This window comes from Stenella coeruleoalba, assembly GCF_951394435.1.
Source record: "Stenella coeruleoalba genome assembly, chromosome: 1".
Lineage (NCBI taxonomy): Eukaryota > Metazoa > Chordata > Mammalia > Artiodactyla > Delphinidae > Stenella > Stenella coeruleoalba.
This window is the reverse complement of record NC_137169.1, coordinates 34210839-34217863: the sequence shown is the minus strand read 5'-3', so window position 1 is coordinate 34217863 and position 7025 is coordinate 34210839. Positions and strand designations below refer to the sequence as shown.

The following is a 7025-nucleotide window of genomic DNA, read 5'->3' as shown; positions in this document are numbered from 1 at the left end:
AGCTGGAAAGGGAGTTGGACTCAGAAGACATTAGGTTTGAGTCCCGGCTCAACTTTTTAGCCCTCTCAGCTTCAATTTCATCAGCTGTAAAAATGAACACAGGAGTCCTACCTTAGGGACCTGGTGAAAGCACTGAATGAGAGGTCAAGTGAAAGCACCTGGCATGTGGTCTCTACTAGCTGCAGAAGGTTGGCTTATTCTCCACTGAAACCCCAGCACCTAACACATGGTTCAGTTGAAGTAAATGAACACATTATTGATGAAGCAATGGTTGATGTTAAAAAAAAAATCCCACCCCCCTACCTCCAGTTTTCCTCATACCTCTTACCCCGGTCTATTTTTTTTCCCCGCACTGAACACCTTCTATCACACCAAATTCTTTTCTTGTTACGTTTATCATCTTTCTCTCCATACTCAGATGATAGCTCTAAGAGGGAAGGGTATTTCCACCCTGCCCCACTCTTCTATTCACTGATCCAACCCAAACACTAAAATAGTGTCTGACAACCTTAGTAGCGATCAGCAAATATTTGTTGGATGAATGAGTGAATGAATCTTTTAATATTCAGAATCTTGCTGGAGTCTTATGTAGAAAAGGAATATAGGAGTACTTTGAATCCTCAGTGCCTAGAAATGCTTGGTAAATGGCAGGTGTTCAATGTTTGCTGAAGCCATTGGGTACTCAGCTCTTTACCAGAGGTCTTCATCTATCTATATGAGACTACATCAAAAGAGGTTCCCAAGGTCAATTCACTCAGGCCTCTCCTTTTCATCTCGTCCAATCAACCTAGTATTCATCTAACAAATTATCTGAGTTTCCAAATATTGAGTACCTATTATGAGTTCAAAAGCATGCTTGGTGCTATATGTGACTAACGCGAAGAAGCAACAGCAAGTAATAAGTCTGAATGTAATTAAATGTGAAATTACAGGGAAGCTTTGCAGTGCTGATACTTTAGAGAAAGAATCAGTGAAGACGGACTAGAATTAAATTCCAAAGTTCACAAGTCGCCCAACTACCCTTCTAAGCGCTCCACCTGTTGACAGCAAGGACCATAACCTGGGCAGCAGCTTTAGAATCAGAAGGTCTTTCAGTTACAAATCCTTTGTTTTAAGGAGTAGGAAACCAAGGCTAGGTACGGGAGAGGCCTCGGAAGAGATGGGTCTAGAACCCGGGACTTGTGACGTTCTGGAAGAAGTGTCCTGAAGGCCCAAGGTGCCTTTGTGGGGGTCGTAGAATCCGTGGTGCCCAGTCTTCCGGAGAGGCTAAGGTGCCTATCGCTAAGGTGAGGTGGAGGAGGTTAGCGGAGAGGTCACAAGGCGCCATTCCCCCGGAGGACGGGACTCTGGAATCCCTGGGCAGGATCCCAGGCAGAGGTCCCTGCTGTCCTCAACTAAAGAGCCGCCCCCGCCGCCCTCCCTCCCCGGCCGCCACTCTGAGGAGCAGAGACCTGGTCCAAGCCATCATCCCCGCCCCAAGTCGCTCGGAGGTGCCGGCGGCTGGCTGATACCCGCAGCACAGAACCAAGGCCCCGGGAGTCCCAGGGCACTACTTGTTCCAGCGGAAGGATCACAAGCGCGTTGCCACGACTGTGACCGCGGAGGAGTCGTGACGCCGCTGACGCCGTGCCGGTGGCGCAGCGACGTCGCAGGAGGCGGGGGCGGGGGCGGGGGCGGCGGCGGCGGCGGCGGGGGCGGGAGGGGGAGCGGGTTGGGAAGTAGTTCCGGGTGCGCGGCCCCGGATGTTGGCTGCTCCCGCTGCCGCCGCCGCTCTCGGCGCTGCTCCGGGCCTCGGCCGCTCGCACCAGGCACAGTTGGGACGTTTCCCGGGGGGCGGAGACGCACACAGCGGCCGGGGGCTCGGCCGGGCCGTACCGGCCTGCGCAGCCTGAGGTGAGCGCCCGCTGCCGGGGTGGTCGGGCCGGGACGGCGGGCGAGGAGGCGGGGCCGGGGCATCTCCCGGGACGGAGGTAGGGGCTGCCCTCCTCGAGACGCCGTCTCCCTCCTCACAGCCGCGGTCGCGTCGCGGGGCCGGCGGCGGGCGGGGCGGGGCAGGGGGCCCGGGCCCAAGCTGAGGCCTGGCGGGCGGCGAGGGCTGTGTCGCTCCCTCCCCCGCGGCGCTTCTCAGCTGCTGCTGCTCCTCAGCGGGGAAGCGGCGGCTCCGCACCTCCCGCCCCTCCCCCAGGCGGGGCCCGGGGGAGCCAGACTGAGTTCCCGGGGGCGTAGAGTCCGAGGACAGTGGCCGTCTTCCTTCCGTGACCTGCCTCTGGCCTGGACTAGCCCCCTTTCCCGGCACGATGCAGCTTCTTCCTTTCAAGCTCCGGGGTGCTTTTCGGCCGGCGAGGCGGCCAGTATCTCGCGCATCGGGGGTGCCCTTCGGGGTGAGGAGGCCCGTGCGGGGGCCTGCGTTCCCACCCATCCTGTCGCCGTGTCCTTTACCGGCATTGGGCAGAGGCAGCCGTTCCATGCGGACGTGTTGCTGTCCTGTGTGTGTTGCATCCTGCCCACGTGGTAGGGTGTTCCCCCCCCCCTCCATTTTTGCAGCTAGTGAGGAGGGAGGTTAAAGCGGGGTGGTTTTTACTCTGATTTCCTCCGGGTGGCGTGGAATGTGTTAGGGTCATTTTGCTTTGCCGAGGCGTACTGTTGGTCAGCTGGAAGAAGCAAGACTTGTAGTCTCTGAAATTGAGACCAGTAGGGGACTTGGTTTCATTGACATCTTCCTCCTCTTCCTTTAGCTCTTGTTCTTTTCTTTACCATTTAATCCTAAAGAGAGAATAATATGCTTTAGCTGCTGATGCATTGAGGTGCATAGTTTTCACTTCTCCATTTTACTTTTTCTGTGTATGATTGGCGAAGCGTTTTCTTTTCTGTGTTGTGCAATCCACGTCTCAGTTGTTCCTAGTTGGATTCCTGAATGAGCTGAGTTGGGCTGGCCAGGGAGTTAGAGATTGGTGGGCATCTTCCTTGTCTTTTCCTAACATTTACTTTATTTTTTCCTTCTGTTTTGTTTGCCAGTGAAGCAGGCGTGCATGTCATGGATGTGTTACGTGCATAGCTCTTTATTTGCAAGGCAGCACTAGGTAGTTTCACTGAGTCACTCATTTCGTGGGAGCTCTTTTATTTCACTTTTCCTCTCTTTCTGTTGAGTATCATTGCACTCTCTGGTTTTTGAAACTGTTTTTGAAACGTGTTTTGAGTAGTTTCTTTCCTTAATGTCTCTTCCAGGTTAAGGTTTCCATCTTCCTGTGTTTTGCTCTTTTGTGACCACAGATTGCTCCCTTAACTGGGAGCAGGACACGGCAGCAGTGAGAGAAGCCTTGTATTCCTCCTAGACTTTAGCAGATATTTATAGAAAAGCAATAACTCCTCTCTGTTTTTCTCTTTGGGTAGTATCTAGAGATTTGATTGAATTTTTTAGATACCTGTTTTCTTTTTGTGTTCTTGGAGTTAAGGTGAATCATTTTCTTGGTTTTGTGCTGCTGAAGGTGCTGGGGTCTTCCTCATGCTTTTATTAGGTTTTTTTTTTGGATGGGGTCAGGACATGTTTATTTTGGCTCTTTTTGATTCATTAGTTTGGTGAAATGAAAAATCCTCATATTTTGAAGTCACTTTTTAGATTCCAAAATGGCCAGTTCTCACTTTTTCTTGGTTTTTCACATGTGCATTCTCTTTAAGTGTATGTTTGTTTTTTCTTTTATCTGGTACAATTGTTAGTATATTCTCTTTCTAGGTATGTAAAATAAAAATATTTAAATACAGATTCTGTCCGCCCTCACCATGGTAAGTATGGGTGGGGCAGTGGAAAATAGAGAATGCAGTTCTGATACATTCTGAGGCATATTTATTTAGTTAAGTCAGCATTTGTGTACTTCTGCAAAATACAGTGCTACGTGTGAAGTGGTCTGTATGAAGAGACACAAGGAATAAAATATGTGGTCTCTTCACACTTCTGTTGGGGAAACAACATGTAACATGCATCATTCATAATTCCAAGCAACATCAAGCTCCTGGTTGGGATAACAGTGCAGCCAAAGTCAAAGGTATAAGTGAGATTTGGAAAATTTGGAATTTTCAAAGGGCAAGAGATGTATTTAGTTAAGGGGTATTTGCAAAGACATAGACGTGGCAATGTACAAAAGATATTGAGCAGTTTGACTGGCATAGGGAATCTGTATTGGTGAATAAGAATAAATGAGTTTAGGCTTGGTGAGTGTGTATTGGTGGAGGACCTTATTAAGGATATAGGGTTTAATTTGATGGGGTACCGCAGTGGGTTCTAAAGATTGAGAGTAAGATGATGCATATTGTTCCTGAGGAAGGTTTTCATAATTAGTTGAATGTCCTGGAGTAGGAAGACTGACTAGAAGGCTCTTGGAGAATTTTAGGAACAAGATGATGAGAGTCTGAGATAAAATGGTGATGTTTGGAATAAAATAATAGCTAGCATTTATTGAGTACTGTATGCCAGGCACAATGTTCTAAGGTATTCACATGTATTTAACTCATAAAATCTTCATAATAAGGTCTTATTATTCCTGTGAAGAAACCGAGTTACAGAAAGGTTAAGTAACTTGCCCTAAATCCTATAGAGAGTAAGCAGCAGAGCCAGGATTTGAACCCAGGCAGTCTTGCCTTTGAGCCTATGCATTTAATCTTTATATTGTCCTATGAAAGGGTGTATAGAATATATAAGAGGATGTATGTTTGAGTAAAAATTAATTTGAACTTAGTGATGATTGAATGTGTGCCAAGGGAAGAGAGCAAATTAAACATTAAAAGATTAAAGCCTAGAATCCTGGGAGAATGGCTGATAATGATGAGGAAATTAGGAAAGCGTCACTGTGAAGATAAATGAGCTAAGGTGGGTTATGGTCAGCACTTCGATTGTATTCAATCAAGTTTTCAATAAAAGGCTAGTCTTCTGCAACTCCCGATAGCCTTTTCTCCTTGCTGGTTTTGCTCTGGAAATGCAGGCTAGTTTAATATTAATCTAAGCACAACAATTAGAAAAACAGATCTATTCAAAAGAAAAAATATATAGGAATTATTTTGGTTGAGTCATACCACTGCTTCCCAACCTTAGTGAAGATAAGATTTGAATAGAGGAATCCTGTAGTATATCACTATAAGATGAACAGAGATGCAATGTAGATTGTGCACTTACCAGGACTGTATTTGGTAGTAAAAAAAAATATGTGAGTAGATGAGTGTTGGGAGGTTAGTAGCATGATGGCGAGAGAACTTTGAGGTTTGGAACTGTGGGTGACATTATAGGCTAATAGGTAAAGCATTCTGAGAAGAACCAGGAAGTACATCAGTGCCACAGAAGCCAAGGATAGGAAGGATAGTGTGGTAGACAGTATCAGATGTAGTCTCAAAGTTCAGAAACAATCATCATGATGAAAAGACTATTGAACCAGGAGGTGATTTATAACCTTAGAATTTTGAAAGGAAGGATAAGAAGAGATGCCAGATTTGCTTTCCGCAGAAGGCTTTGTAGAGATTTTGTGGTCTGGTGTGGTAATTCTTAGTATTTTCTCCTATTGCTTCCTCCAGTCCCATTCTTGTCCACATGTCCAAGCTACTCAAATATCAGAAAACTCACTTTTTTCTTAAAAAAAAAAAAAGAAACATGTTCTAAAGCCAGTGATTTAATACTTTCTCTCACACTTTTTATTCTTTTTTTAAACAGTTTTACTGAGATAATTCACATACTATACAATTCACCCATTTAAAGTGTACATACAGTTCAGTGATTTTTAGTATATTCACCAAATTGTGCAGCCATCACCACAATCATCATCCCAAAAGAGAAAGTCTGTAACCATTAACAGTCACTCTCCATTTCCCCCTCATTCCCCAGTCCTAGGCAACCACTAATGTACTTACCATCTCTGTAGATTTGCCTATTCTGAACATTTTGTATAAATGGAATCATACAACATGTGGTCTTTTGTGTCTGGCTTTTTTCACTTAGCATAGTGTTTCAAGGGTTATCCATTTTTGTAGTATGTATCAGTATGTCATTCCTTTTTATTGTTGAATATTCCATTGTATGGCTCTACTACCTTAAGTATCTACTTATCAGTTGATGGACATCGGGGTTTCTTACTCTTTTAAAAATCCTCCCTATCTTCATTTTAATCTTCACCCTGCCAACTCCATCCCTCTCATGGCTTGTCTTTTAGATTATAACCTCTACTATGCATTCTGCTAGGCACTGGGGATATAAAGATGAGTATGACATGGCTTTTGAACATTCATATGGTGTGTTTATGGTTTACATATGTTTTCTCATGTGTTATCTATTTTATCATGCAACAACCCTGTGATGTAGGCAAAGCGTTTTTTAAGATGAGTAATTTTGAAGTTTAGATTAGGTGACTTGCCCAAGATTGCCCAGTTAAGTCAGTGTTGGAGCAATTAGATCATCTTAGTGCATGCGCATTGCTCTTTCCACTTCTCTATGCTGCTATTCTAACTTAAAGGAGCCTCTTGTGAATTCCTGGAGAATTAGAGAGTTGGAAAATCCCCTTGCTTAGGGAATCAGTAACTTGTAATGTTTGATCTTCAGGACATAAAATGAGATTTTTTCTTACTTCGTTCTGTCACTTGTTTGTGATTTAGATAAGTCATTTCATATTTCTGCCTTTCTTTCAGAACTTTACTGGGGATTAATGTGATGATGGTGATAGTGGTAGTGGTAATAATAATAGCTAACATTTTCTGAGGCCTTAGGATGGGCTCGAAAGTGTTCTGTTTTTCATTTATTATTCATATAATCCTCACAACAACTCTAAAAGGTAGGTTTTTTTGTTATCAAAAATTTATAGATGAGGATACAGGCATAGAGAGGTTAAGTAACTTGCCTAAGGGTATGTAGCTAGGGATGGAAAGAACCAGGATTTGAACCCCTGCAGTCTATTTTCAGAACTCAGTGACTCTTAATCACTGTACTGTTAACTGTGTTATGAATTAATAGAGGGTATTATTTCAAGTAAGGGTATGACCAGAATATGAAGATT

General features: G+C 44.7%; 1 protein-coding gene across 4 annotated transcripts in view; it reads left to right on the top strand.

Annotated features, from left to right (window-relative positions):
* Nucleotides 1–1721: 1721 nt before the first annotated feature.
* Nucleotides 1722–7025, top strand: part of FOXJ3 (forkhead box J3) — a 129084-nt gene continuing 123780 nt past the window's right edge. For all 4 annotated transcript variants that reach the window (XM_079901506.1, XM_079901505.1, XM_079901502.1 and 1 more), the window contains exon 1: nucleotides 1722–1893. The gene's annotated coding sequence lies outside the window, so the exon portion shown is untranslated. The remainder of the gene's footprint in view (nucleotides 1894–7025) is intronic.